This window comes from Triticum urartu, chromosome 4A (assembly GCF_056163025.1).
Source record: "Triticum urartu cultivar PI428250 chromosome 4A, HENAU_Tu73, whole genome shotgun sequence".
NCBI lineage: Eukaryota > Viridiplantae > Streptophyta > Magnoliopsida > Poales > Poaceae > Triticum > Triticum urartu.
The window spans coordinates 404,111,493-404,126,499 of record NC_141876.1 but is presented as its reverse complement, the minus strand read 5'-3'; positions in this window follow the sequence as shown (position 1 = coordinate 404,126,499).

The following is a 15,007-nucleotide window of genomic DNA, read 5'->3' as shown; positions in this document are numbered from 1 at the left end:
CTCCCAACTCATTTATCATATAGATAACTGTCGACAATAATAATTCATGATCAAATATATTTTACTGGCCATATGTGCTTAGATCTTTACCACCACATGATGCTTGCCAACTAAAGAATAATTCAGGTTGAAATGAGAATGCATACTATTGGCTCTTGCATAAAAGTAAATACTGAAAAGTAAATATAGGCCCTTCGCAGAGGGAAGCAGAGGTTGCCATGCGCTTTTTATTTTTGGATGTGCAAGCTCTTAATGAAAAGGAACGCCATGTTATATTGCCCCTTATGATAGCAACCTTTATTATGTTGTCTGTCGCTTTTATTTCTTTACCATCACAAGTTCGTACAACGCTTATTTTCCCTTGCAATAAAAGATCTCTTATATTTAGGAGCAATTTGTATTGCTTTTTGCACCGATGACAACTGACTTGATGTATCTTATTCAATCCATAGGTAGATATGGTGGACTCCCATGGCAAGAAACTGGGTTTAAGGGGTTTTGGATGCACAAGAAGTATCTCTACTTAGTAGGAATTTTTGGCTAGCAAAAGATACTAAGCAAGCACCACATGTTGGAGGATCCATAAAAATATAACTTTTATGCAAATATACACAACCATAACTCATTACGTTGTCTTCCTTGTCCAACTTCAACTAATTTTCTCAAGTTTTAAAATAATTAGTGGGTATTCACAATCATGGAAAATGTCCAAGATAATGTATTTGTATGTGAAAGTTCTCTTATATAATCATTCATGAATTGCTTGTATGACCAATATTTTGATTGTCAAGCTTCAATAGATTTAACTTTCTAAACCCAATGTGAAGCTACTACTAGGCATGATATGAACATATAATTTCAAATTTATGATATTCAATTCATTCAACAATTTACTCATAGGATATAAGTGAAGCACTAGAGTAAATGACAAACTACTCCAAAAGATATAAGTGAAGATCAAGCAAGTAGTTAAGTAAATGGAGTAGTTAAGTAAATGGGTAGCTATTTGAGGACTCTCTCTCTCTCTCATTTAAAAACTTTTAGATCTAAGTATTTTATTAAAACAGCAAGCAAAAAAATAAATAAAATGACATTCCAAGAATAGCACAACTCATGTGAAGAAGCAAAAACTTAGGCTCAACTGATACTAACCGATGATTGTTGAGGAAGAAAGGTGGGATGCCTACCGGGGCATCCCCAAGCTTAGATGCTTGAGACTTTTTGAAATATTAATTTGGATGCCTTGGGCATCCCCAATATTGAGCTCTTGTATCTCCTTAATTCCTCTCATATCACGGTTTCCTCAAATCTTAAAATCTTCATCCAGACAAAACTCAACAAGAACTCGTGAGATAAGTTAGTATAAATCAATGCAAAACCTTATCATTCTCTATAATAGAAAATCACTAAAATTATAATTTAACATTGCATACTAAATGCCTCTGCATATTTAATACTCCTATACTCAAATAGAGTCATTAAGCAAGCAAACATATGCAAACAATGCAAACATAACAGCAATCTATCTGAACAGAATAGTCTGTAAATGATGCAAGAAGATTCATACTTTTCAACTCCAAAATTCTGAAAAATTACCACACTGTATAAATTTATCATAGCATATTGTGTAAAAAAATTCAAGATTTTATTACTTTCGGACTTTCCAGAAGAATTCAGACAATGATAGAAAACTTTCTGCTTTCAAACACCAACATATGGACTTGCAAAATAAGCATGGTAAAGGTTATACTTGACATTTTTATTGAAATAAAATATACAACACACTATTATAAATAATAGCAAGCAAATAAAAATAAAATAAAATTATGCTCCAAGCAAAACTCATATCATGTGACAAACAAAAATATAGCTCCAAGTAAGGTTATTGATAATGTTGAAGACGAAAGAGGGGATGCCTTCCGGGGCATCCCCAAGCTTATTTGCTTGGGTATTCCTCGAATATTACCTTGGGGTGCCTTGGGCATCCCCAATCTTAGGGTCTTGTTACTCCTCTCCTCATATTGATATCTCAACCAAAACTTGGAAACTTCAATCAAAAAACTTAACAGAACTTCGTGAGATAGGTTAGTATGATAAAGAGAAAATCATTCACTTTGGTACTGACAAAGACAAGATTCATAATTTTTCTCACACAATGCCTACTGTAACTTATCATTTCCACAATTTATATCACTCAATATAAGCTATGGAAACACTAAACCAAGCAAACTATGGATTGAAAACAGAATCTGTTAAAAACAGAACAGTCCATAATGATCTGAACAATGGCCATACTTATGCACCTCCAAAAATTCTAAAAAAATAGGAAAATGAAGGAGATTTGTATATCAATAATATATTAAAAAATCAGAATTTTTCGAGGCTCCATTGAGTTTAAAAAATTCTGTTACTCGGTGCAAAAGTTTCTGGTTTTGCATAGAATCAAGTCAACTATCATCCACACTATCCCAAAGGCTTTACTTGCACTTTATTGAAACAAAAGCTATAAAAATGATTAATACAATAGCTCAATCATGTGAACACACAAAAACAGTAGGTATAAATGTTGGGTTGTCTCCCAACAAGTGCTTTTTCTTTAATGCCTTTTAGCTAGGCATGAAGATTTCAATGATGCTCACATAGAAGTAAAGAATTGGAACATAAAGCGAGCATCATTAAGCATATGACTAACACATTTAAGACTAACCAACTTCCTATGCATAGGGATTTGTGAGCAAATAATTCATGTAACAAGAATCATCTAGCATAGGAAGGCAAAACAAGCATAAATTCAAAACTTTCAACACATAGAGTGGAAACTTGATATTATGGAGATATGTAGAAGCATATATTCCTCTCTCATAATAATTTTTAGTAGCATCATGAATGAATTCAACAATATAGCAATCACATAAAGCATTCTTTTCATGATCCACATGCATAGAAATTTTATTACTCTCCACATAAGCAAATTCCTTCTCATTCATAATAGTGGGAGCCAACTCAACAAAATAACTATCATGAGATACTTGGTTAGAATAATCCAATTAAACATTAAAGTCATGATGATAAGTTTTATAGTTATCATCATTCTTTATAACATACATGTCATCACAATAATCATCATAGATAGCAAGTTTGCTCTCGTCATAATCAATTGAAACCTCTTCCAAAATAGTGGATTCATCACTAAATAAAGTTATGACCTCTCCAAATCCACTTTTATCATTATAAAAATAAAATTAAACACCCTCCAAAATAGTGGGATCTTTATTACCTAGAGTTGACACTCTTCCAAACCCACTTTCATCAATATAATTATCATAAATAGGAGGCATGCTTTCATCATAATAAATTTGCTCGTCAAAACTTGGGGAACTAAAAATATCATCTTCATCAAACATAGCATCCCCGAGCTTATGGCTTTGCATATCATTAACATCATGGATATTCAAAGAATTCATACTAGCAACATTGCAATCATGCTTATCATTCAAAGATTTTATGCCAAAAATTTTATTGAATTCTTCTTTTATCAACTGAGCACAATTTTCCTTTCCATCATTTTCAAGAAAGACATGATAAAGATGAATAATATGAGGCAACCTCAATTCCATTTTTTGTAGTTTTATTTTTATAAACCAAACTAGTGATAAAACAAGAAACTAAAAGATTCAATTGCAAGATCTAAATATATACCTTCAAGCACTCACCTCCCTGGCAACGGCGCCAGAAAAAAACTTGATGTCTACTACGCAACTTTATTCTTGTAGACTCATGTTGGGCCTCCAAGCACAGAGTTTTTTAGGACAGTAGAAAATTTCCCTCAAGTGGATGACCTAAGGTTTATCAATCCGTGGGAGGCGTAGGATGAATATAGTCTCTCTCAGACAACCCTGCAATCAAATACAAGAAATCTCTTGTGTCCCCAACACACCCAATACATTGGCAATTTATATAGGTGCACTAGCTCAATGAAGAGATGGTGATACAAGTGTAGTTTGGATAGTAGATATAGGTTTTTTTAATATGAAAATATAAAAAATAGCAAGGTAAAAATAGTAAAATGGAGCACAAACGGTATTGCAATGCTTAGAAACAAGGCTTGGGGTTCATACTTTCACTAGTGCAATCTCTCAACAATGCTAATATAATTGTGTAACAATCCCTCAACATGGGACAAAGAATCACTCCAAAGTTCTTATCTAGCAGAAAACATAAGACGAAATTGTTTGTAGGGTATGGAACCACCTCAAAGTTATCCTTTCTGATCAATCTATTGAGCTATTCCTATAAGTGTCACAAACATCCCTAGAGTTCGTACTAAAATAACACCATATGATACATATCAACCAACTCTAATGTCACCTAGATATTCCAATGTCACCACAAGTATCCGTGAGTTGATTATACGATATGCATCAAACAATTTTAGATTCATAATATTCACTCCAATACAAAGAACTTCAAAGAGTGCCCCAAGATTTCTACCGGAGAAACAAGGATGAAAATGTGCATCAACCCCTATGCATAGATTACCCCAATGTCACCTTGGGAATCCGCGAGTTGAGTGCCAAACCATACATCAAGTGAATCAATATGATACCCCATTGTCACCATGGGTATTCATACGCAAGACATACATCAAGTGTTCTCAAATCCATAAAAGTATTCAATCCAATAATAATGAAATCTCAAAGGTAAAAACTCAATTCATCAAAACAAGATAGAGAGGGGAAAACACCATATGATCCGACTATATTAACAAATCTCGCGGTACATCAAGATCGTGCCAAATCAAGAACACGAGAGAGAGAGAGAGAGATTAAACACATAGCTACTGGTACAAACCCTCAGCCTCGAGGGTGGACTACTCCCTCCTCATCATGGTGGTCGCCGGGATGATGAAGATGGCCTCCGGTGATGATTTCCCCCTCCGACAGGGTGTTAGAATGGGTTCCCGGTTGAGTTTTTGTGGCTACAGAGGCTTGTAGTGGCGGAACTTCCGATCTAGGATTATTTCTAGGGGTTTCTATATTTATAGGATTTTTTGGCGTCGGTCTCACGCCGAGATGGGCTTCGAGGGGCCACTACCCACCAGGGCATGCCAGAGGGGGGTGGCGCGCCTTGGTGTCTAGTGGCCACCTCCTTCACCTCCTGGTCCTCCCACGAAGCTTCTAATTCCTCTTTTGTTCCAAGAAAAATCGTCAAAAAGTTTCGCTGCATTTGGATAACTTTTATTTGGGCACAAAAAACAACACCATGGTAGTTCTGCTGAAAACAGCGTCAGTCCGAGTTAGTTCCATGCAAATCATACCAAAACCATATAGAATAGTTGTAAACATGGCGTGAATACTTCATAAATTATAGATACGTTGGAGACGTGACAATTTTTAGCCCAATCCAAGAACTTTTGTCTGCACAAAAATCAACACCACGGTAGTTCTGCTCAAAACAACGTCTGTCCGGGTTAGTTCCATTTAAATCATATAAAAGTGCACCAAAACTATTTAATTTTCTTGTAAACATTGCAAGAATACTTTATAAATTAAGATGAAGCCTAGTGATCCTATATTTGATGGTTGTCTCTTTGAGCTTCGTGATCTTATGCGTGCTAAAGGTGATGTTAGAATCATTAGCAATATCATACTATTGAGCATTGTCACAGTCATGGAACGAATGAATCCATTTCCCTAGGTGATGATCATATACATGTTTATGATGATGACAATGTTGAACATGGCTATTATTATGAGGATGAGGAGTTCGACATCGAATCTTAGAGGACTATGAAAAATCTTAGTCTCATGGCAAATCTTCGAGATTACATGGAATGGATTCTTCATAGTGGATGCACCGATCACATGAGCGGAGACAAAGACATATTTCGTGAGCTTGCTAAGAATGATGGCCCGCGCAAGTATGTGACTTTTGGAGACAACTCCAAGGGTAAGGTATTTGGCCGTGGTAAGGTGGCCATATCTAATGATAGCTCCATTCAAAATGTTATGCTTGTTGAATCTCTTGGTTACAATCTTCTTTCCATATCTAGACTAGCCGACTTTGGTTTCAATGTTCTATTTAACAAAGTAGATTGCCAAGTGTTTCATCGAGATAATCATAATATGGTCTTTATCGACATTCATAGAGGTGATCTATACATTGTTGATTTCACTAAAATAGCCCAACCTCGTACATGTCTTATTGCAAAATCTTCTAAAGGTTGGTTATGGAATAGAAGACTAGCACATTTTGGCGTGCGAAATCTTGATAAACTTGTTAAAGGATATCATATTATTTGTGTTAAGGATGTTATCTTTGACAAGGATAGACATTGTAGTTCTTGCCAAGTAGGAAAACAAGTTGGAGGAAGTCACCCCATGAAGAACATCATGACCACGAGAAGACCACTCGAGCTACTTCATATGAATCTCTTCGGTCCTAATGCTTACAAGAGCCTTGGTGGCAACTCTTTCGGTTTGGTCATAGTTGATGATTTTTCTGGATTTACGTGGGTGTTCTTTCTCGATGACAAATCACAGGTACAAAAGATCTTCAAGAACTTCACTAGGAAGGCCCAAAATCAATTTGAAGTGAGGATCAAGAAGGTTCGGAGCGACAATCGAACGGAGTTCAAGACGCCAATGTGATACCTTTCTTGACAAAGAAGGTATCTCACGTGAGTTCTCGGCTACGTACACACCTTAACAAAATGGAGTTTGAGAGGAAGAATCATACCCTTATCGAGATGGCAAGAATGATGCTAGATGAATACAACACTCCAAAACACTTTTGGGCTGAAGCGGTTGAGACGGATTGACATGCTACAAATCGAATTTATCTTCACAAGCTTCTTGGTAAAACGGCATACGAGCTACTCACTAGTAATAAGCCAAAAGTTGGATACTTTCTAGTATTTGGCTCAAAGGCTACATTCTTGATAAGTATCTTTGTTCAAAATTTTCTCCTAAATCCCATGAAGGTTTTCTACTTGGTTACAGATGAAACTATCACACTTACCGTGTCTACAACAACTTCACCTGAAAAGTTGAAGAGGCAGTAGATGTGAATCTAATGGCTCGCAAGTCGAGCAATTGCCAATTGATGTAGGAGACAAAAATTCTTCGGAAGCAATCCAAGACTTGTCTATTGGCAATATTCGTCCCATGGAGGTGAAGGAGAGTACCTCATCCGTTCAAGTGGAAGCCTCAACTTGACATCAAGGTGAACCACAAGTTTACATGGAGGCATCCACGATTGGAACACGACAAGAGGAAGGAAATGAAGAAGTACAACAAGAACATCCACCTCACCTCCTTCTCCACCACATCAAATAAACAACAATACCAACAACAATGAAGAAGAAGATGAGGAGGAGGAAGCCTCACCACAACCCAAGCAAAAGATAACCTGAGTTAGAGAAAGAGTTGACAAGAGCCATCCCGTCAAACAAATTCTTGGCGACATCAAATCCGGGAGAATCACCTGCTCTAATCTCATTTAGCTAACTTTTGTGAGCATTACTCATTCATATCTAGTGTTAAGCCTATGAAGGTTGATGAAGGCCTCGAAGACCCAGATTGGGTGAATGCTATGCACGAAGAACTACACAACTTTGAGAGGAATCAAGTATGGACTTTGGTTGAGAAACCCAAGGATGAGAAAAATGTCATCAGAACCAAATGGGTGTTTGGTAACAAGCAAGATGAACATGGAAAAATCATACGCAACAAGGCTCGTCTCATGGCTCAAGGCTACACACAAGTCGAAGGTATGGACTATGGTGAGACCTATGCCCCGTTGCTAGACTTGAGTCCATTCGCATTCTACTTGCTTATGCCAATAACCATGATATCACCCTTTATAAAATGGATATCAAAAGTTCTTTCTTAAATGGTGAAATTGAGGAGGAAGTTTATGTTAAACAACCTCCCAACTTTGTTAATCCCAAGAAACCAAACCATGTATATAAACTTCATAAAGCTCTCTATGGTCTCAAGCAAGCACCTAGAGCCTAGTATAAATGCTTGACAGAGTTTCTTCTAAAAAAAGGTTTGAAATTGGGAAGATTAATTCAACCTTATTCACTAAGAGAGTTATTGGTGAACTATTTGTATGCCAAATATATGTTGATGAAATCATATTTGGATCTACTGACCCTCTCTTTGGTGAAACATTTCGAAGGTTGATGTCGCAAAAGTATGAGATGTCTATGATGTATGAACTTAAATTATTCCTTGGTTTGCAAATCAAGAAAAATAGGGAGGGTACCTTTTGTTTCTCAAACAAAGTATACCAAGGACTTATTCAAGAAGTTCAACATGTAAGAAAGCAAAGGTACGAAAACTCCATGCCTACCACCAGACATCTTGACTTGACAAAGGATGGCAAGCTCGTTGATCAAAAGGTTTATCGATCCATGATTGGTACATTGCTATATCTATGTGCCTCCCATCCCGACATTAAGCTAAGTGCGTGCATGTGTGCATGATACCAAGTGGAGCCAAAAGAGTGCCATCGCAAGGCCGTGAAAAACAATTGTGAGATATTTGATACATACACGAAACTTTGGCATTTGTTGTCCCAAAGGATCCTCTTTCACACTTGTTGGCTACTCCGATTCAGACTATGTCAGAGATTGGGTTGATATAAAATCCACTTCAGGTACATGTCAATTACTTGGTAGATCTCTTGTGTCTTGATCTTCCAAGAAACAAAATTATGTATCTCTATCCACTGTCGAAGCGGAATACATTGCTGCCGGATCTTGGTGTGCACAATTACTATGGATGACACAAACTCTCAAAGATTATGGGATACATATGAAACATGTTCCATTGCTTTGTGACAATGAGAGTGCTATTAAGATTACACACAATCTTGTACAACATTGTCGAACTAAGCATATGGGGGTTCATCACCATTTCATTAGAGGTCATGTTGCTAAAGGTGACATTGACCTCAAGCATGTTCATACCGACAAATAATTGGCAGATATATTCACTAAACATCTTTATGATACGATATTTTTTTCATTTGAGGAGTGATTTGAATGTCATTGATGCTTCCAACGTGAACTAGGAACTCACTTGGATGCATGCAAGGGCACGAGCTTTTATGACTAATCCTTGATGATTCTCTTATGATGACTATCTCATATCTCGGATACATTGCTCCCTTGTATTGCATCTAACCCCTTGTAGGTACTTGGATATACATCATTCCACAAGTTTGCTCACGAACTCTTACAATGAGCAAACAAAATTGAACCAAGTATCTAGACCTTGATTGGTGTACTCAAGGAACAAGACAACTTAAACATATCCTTTGACAATATATGCTACATTATTCATTCTAGTCATTTAGGATACACATGTTGTTCCTTGCAAAGCTAACCCATGTAGGAGGATGAACTACAAACGCTAAGGATAGCCTTAGCCCCCAACTTCACTCATGAGCATCCAAAAGAAGTTCAACTACATGATGAAGATCAACACCAACAACCCAATGTAAGGCAGCATACCTTAGAGAAGCTTTACTCAAAGTCATGAGTCAAAGTAGCTCAACAAGATGTGAATACATTGAGATGCTTAAACAGGAAATGGTAGCCAAATTTTGAGCTTAGCTATGAATGTGACCCATAATCAAGTGTTCTCACTTGACTCCTAAGTCAACATACTCTAACATAGGTGACCTAGTTGCCGCTCCTCCTCTAGATGAAGTTCTCTAGTGTCTTTTTAGATTGTTACTTCTTCTTGAGTTTAGTTGTTTTGTTCCCCTTTCAAAAAAACTTCATATAGATGCTCTTCTTTTTCTTACTTATTTTATTTCCCTAGTTAGTTTCTTTTCTTCTAGTTAATTCATTGCAAATCTTATTTGAACTTATTGAAAATCCTTGTGATATCCTATTGTCAAGCAAGCTGAGTTGACAAAATTTTCTCTCTGCCTTGAATTCGGTACCTCCGATCCAAAGCACATCGGTACCATCGAGAAGCAATACACATTGCATACCTATTCATCGGTACAACCGAGGAGGACAGACTCAGATACACCAATGTGATCATTCTGTGACCTATCCTTTTCGGAATCACCGTTTCATACTACTGGAGACATCAATTTCGCTGCACAAAGAACTTTTTGCCAAAACTTCTTGTTTTTTCTCTCCGCCTCCACTCAATGATTCTTTACCCTCTTACTGCATCTAAAATAATCTCAGCTGGTTGTGCCTCTTGAGGACCATACCTGCTTGACCAACAGCCTTGAAACTCAACCCTTCTTGGAAATTAATGTCAAAGGGGGACAGAGAGAAGCACATCAAAGTTAATCCACAATCTCTCATATATAAAAAGGAAAATATTCCAAAGAGAGAGATACACTTCATAAGAGGAGAGAATTCTATATGTTTCTAAGAGGGGATAAACATATATTTGGTGATCATTTTATATGATCCTTTTTCTCTAATTTTGTCTCAACCTGACTACTCCCAATATAAAATTCTAGAGATTCAGGGGGAGAGGAAGCTCAAATTTAGGGGATAAAAATCCTTGAAATTATATTGCAAATCTTTTGGGGACACATTTGCACTTAAGGAAGTATTCACCTAGTGATATCTTTTCCTACACATGTCATCCCAATCTTGGTATTCTTGATGTTCTTGTCCCTTCTTTCATTTGAAGAACTTCGTTGTGTTATCTAACCTTGTTTTCTAAAGTTTGTTTCTTTAGGAAAGTACTCAAGTATATCAAGGTAAGTATATGCATCAAGTTCATGTGCATGATGATCTCTTGCTTATTGCACATATTGTTTGCAAGAAGAAATCATGAACATTAAGGTATTACATTCTCATCATAGCTCTGATGCATGTAGCCAAGATACATGTAACATGATTAAGAATCCTTCTATTGTGCATGAGCATTTCAAAAGCTATTACCCTTGAAAAGGCTACACACTTGTAGAGGGGGCATATGCATCTTACATGTTTCTCAAAGCTCTCATACATTTCTTGCTATAGTATTATCTGAAGCTTTCATGTATGATGTCATCAATTACCAAAAAGGGAGGATTGAAAGCACATTTCTCCCTTAGGGATTTGGTAATTCATGCGAACATACATGTTGGACTAACACTTTCACCTAGTATATTTCAGAAAAGTCCAACATTGGCATTGCAAGGATGTGAGGATGTGGGCCCCTTCAAAATGCTAAGCACATGGATTGGGAAAAGCTTCAAAACTCTACATTTTTGGTTAAGTGATCCAAGATCACATTGAGTTCATAGGAAAGGCAATACTATTAAAAGGGGATGAGGTTTTGATCATGACTCAGTTGCTTAAGTGCTTGAAGATATTGCTCCAAAAACTGTCAACCACCTTGTCCAAATCCTAGCTGTACAAACCCTAAAAGTCAAACTTGGTCCCACAAAATTCTTCCCATCCAGACCCACCGAGTTTATCCCAGACAGTTCTAGAGTCAAACCCTAGACTTTCAGTTGTACCCGAGATGACGATCGGTCCCACCGATTTGCACTGGTCAAGTTTCTGTAACCCAATTAGTTCATTTCTTAGTCGCTGAGTAGAACCGGTCATAATTACCAAAATGCGGTCTTGCTTAGGTCATCACATATCAGTTTGTCTGAGATTCTTTGTTTGGTCCCAATGAAAAGCCCAATGTTCGAATCTTTTACACAGGTCGGTCTCAACAAGTTTTTGGTTCAGTGTCGCCGACTTGAGTCAAAAGGTTGTAATGGTTATATTTTGGGTGAAGGGTATTTATACCCCTCCACCCCCACTCACTCTATGAGAGAGCCATCAGAACGAAACTACACTTCCACCATTCATTTTCTGAGAGAGAACCACCTACTCATGTGTTGAGATCAAGTCATTCCAATCCAACCATTTGAACCTTGATTTCTAGCCTCCCCAAGTTGTTATCCACTCCAATCCTTCTCCTACTAAAGCTAAATATGTGAGAGAGTGATTGAGTGTTGAGGAGACTATCTTTTGAAGCACAAGAGCAAGGAGTTCATCATCAACACACCATCTATTACCTTTTGGAGAGTGGTGTCTCCTAGATTGGTTAGGTGTCATTTGGGAGCCTCCAAGATCATGTGTAGTTGAACCAAGGAGTTTGTAAGGGCAAGGAGATTGCCTACTTCGTTAAGATCTACCCAAGTAAGTCTAGTCCTTCGTGGACGTAAGCCATGGTGGAATAGACAAGGTTGCTTCTTCGTGGACTCTTTGTGGGTGGACCCTCCATAGACTCGCGTAGCCATTATCCTTTGTGGGTTGAAGTCTCTAGGAACATGGATGTAAGATAGCACCACCTATCGGAACCACACCAAAAATTACCATGTCCTCATTGCGTCTGATCTTCCCATCTCCACCCCTTAACTTTCCTCATTTGCATCTTGTACTATTTCCACTGCTCTATCTCTAGATATGCATGTGTAGAAAGTGTTGGTTGTATCTTAACTAGTGCCAAAATCTGCCTAAACTTCAAGAAAACTAAAAATTGCACCTTTGGTTTGTTAAGAGTCTATTCACCCTCGTCTAGACATATCTTCTCAATCCTACAATTGGTATCAGAGCCTTAGTCTCCATTACTTTGGTTTAATCATCATTGGAGGAATATGGATGTGTCTAGTTTGGGGAGTCTTAGACGTAGAGTGCCCATTCTTGATGGAGAGTACTATAACTGTTGGAAAAAAATAAAATGCTTGATGTCTTTGATGAATTTAACTTGAGCAAGTATATTCATAGCCCTCATGTGCCTCCTGTTGATCCCCCTATTGCTTCGTAATATTAGAACTGTCAATCTTATCATTCGAGGATTACCTAAAATTGTGCTTGTTCATATGCAAAACTTTGAGTGTGCCTATACTTTATGGAAGGACTTAGAAATGCGCTTTCCCAATTACTCATTAAATAACCTTAATGAGATGCTTCATAAAACTATTGATTTTCATAAGGTGAAGCCTAGTGATCCTAAATTTGATGATTGTCTCTTTGAGCTTCGTGATCTTATGCATGCTAAATATGATGTTAGAATCATTAATGATATCATAATAGAAGCCATTAGAATTCGTAATCTTGAGCATTGTGACAATCATGGAACTAATGAATCCATTGCCCTAGGTGATGATCATATACATGTTGATGATGATGACAATGTTGAACATGGCTATTGTGATTAGGATGAAGAGTTCAACATCGAATATGAGAAGACTGATAAATCTTAGTCTCATGGCAAATCTTCAAGATTACATGGCCGGAGGAAAGGAATGGAGTCTTCGTAGTGGATGCACCGATCACATGATTGGAGATAGAGACATGTTCTGTGAGCTTGCTAAGGATGATGGTCCATACAAGTATGTGACTTTTGGAGACAACTCCAAGTGTAAGGTACTTGGCCTTGGTAAGGTGGCCATATCCAATGATAGCTCCATTCAAGATGTTATGCTTGTTGAATCTCTTGGTTACAATCTTCTTTCCGTATCTAGACTAGCCAACTTTGGTTTCAATGTTCTATTTAGCGAAGTAGATTGCCAAGTGTTTCATAGAGATAATCATAATATGGTCTTTATTGGCATTCGTAGAGGTGATCTATACATTGTTGTTTTCACTAAAAGAGCCCAACCTCCTACATGTCTTATTTCAGAATCTCTAAAGGTTGGTTATGGCATAAAATACTAGGACATGTTGGCATGCAGAATCTTGATAAACTTGTTAAATGAGATCATATTCTTAGTGTTAAGGATGTTATATTTGACAAGGACAGACTTCGTAGTGCTTACCAAGCAGGAAAACAAGTTGGAGGAAGTCATCCCATGAAGAACATCATGACCACAAGAAGACCACTCGAGCTCTTCATATGGATCTCCAGGCCCACCACTCTCTTGATGGTCTCTGCCTCCCCTGTCGTTCCGCACCCTTTAAGTATGCAGGGATGGTTCCAGCCTTACCATCATCCTATGGATATCTGCTGGGTTCCCCTATCGCATCACTTAGGAGCTATCGGGACTCATGTCCGTCTCTTAATTTATGGTACCACATGCCCTTTAGCCCCATAGCAAACATAAATGTAATAGTGTAATGTAGTAATGTAAAGCATACCCGTGATCATCACCTAGAGGGGATCATGACTCGGTAATCTAGCATAGCAACACAGACAAGGATGTAGGGCCAACTAATGGAACACCAGAATATTTGTACTAGGCATGCTAGGATAACAAGTAAGTATTTATATCAGGCAAAAAAATCAGGCTATGCATCTTAGTAGGATCTACTGAACAACAACGGTAACAATACCTAATGCATGAATATAGATAGAAAGAATAGGCGATATCTTAAATGATCAAGGGGTTCTGCTTGCCTGGTTGCTCTATAGACAAAGACAGATCCTCAAAGGTGTAATCGTACTTAGAAGCTACATCGATCTCGGGGTCTACCGAAAAAAGTAAAAGGGGGAAACAAATAAACAACACGCAATCAAATACATCACATGATGTATGTCATGGCAATATGTGTTGGTGATATGCTCTAATGTATTACTAAGCATTTTAATTGAAGTGGGAAAATATTTGGAGCTCCACATATTATTTCGTATTTTGATCCTGATGCAAATTGTCAATATTCATTATGATAGAGGAGTTTTTAATGCATGCAAATGACATAATCAGATCGTTATATTTATCTGATCATTTTCCATATACAAATTATTTTCATCCGAGTTACGGTTTATTTTATATGATTTTCTAAAATTTCATTGATTTTCTAGAATAAATATTTTTCAAAATTAATATGGAAAGTGCTAAGTATACCCATAAGTACACCCAGCCAGTGGCTGACTGTTGGGGCTAGTTGTCTTGGTCAACTACCCAGTCAGTAGGTTCTGTGAGCAGTCAACTATTGACTGGTCAATTCGCCAATGAGGCCCGCATGCCATAGACTCAATTATTAATAGAGTTTATTAACTATTTTAATTAAATTAGTTAGCAAATGGGTCCCACA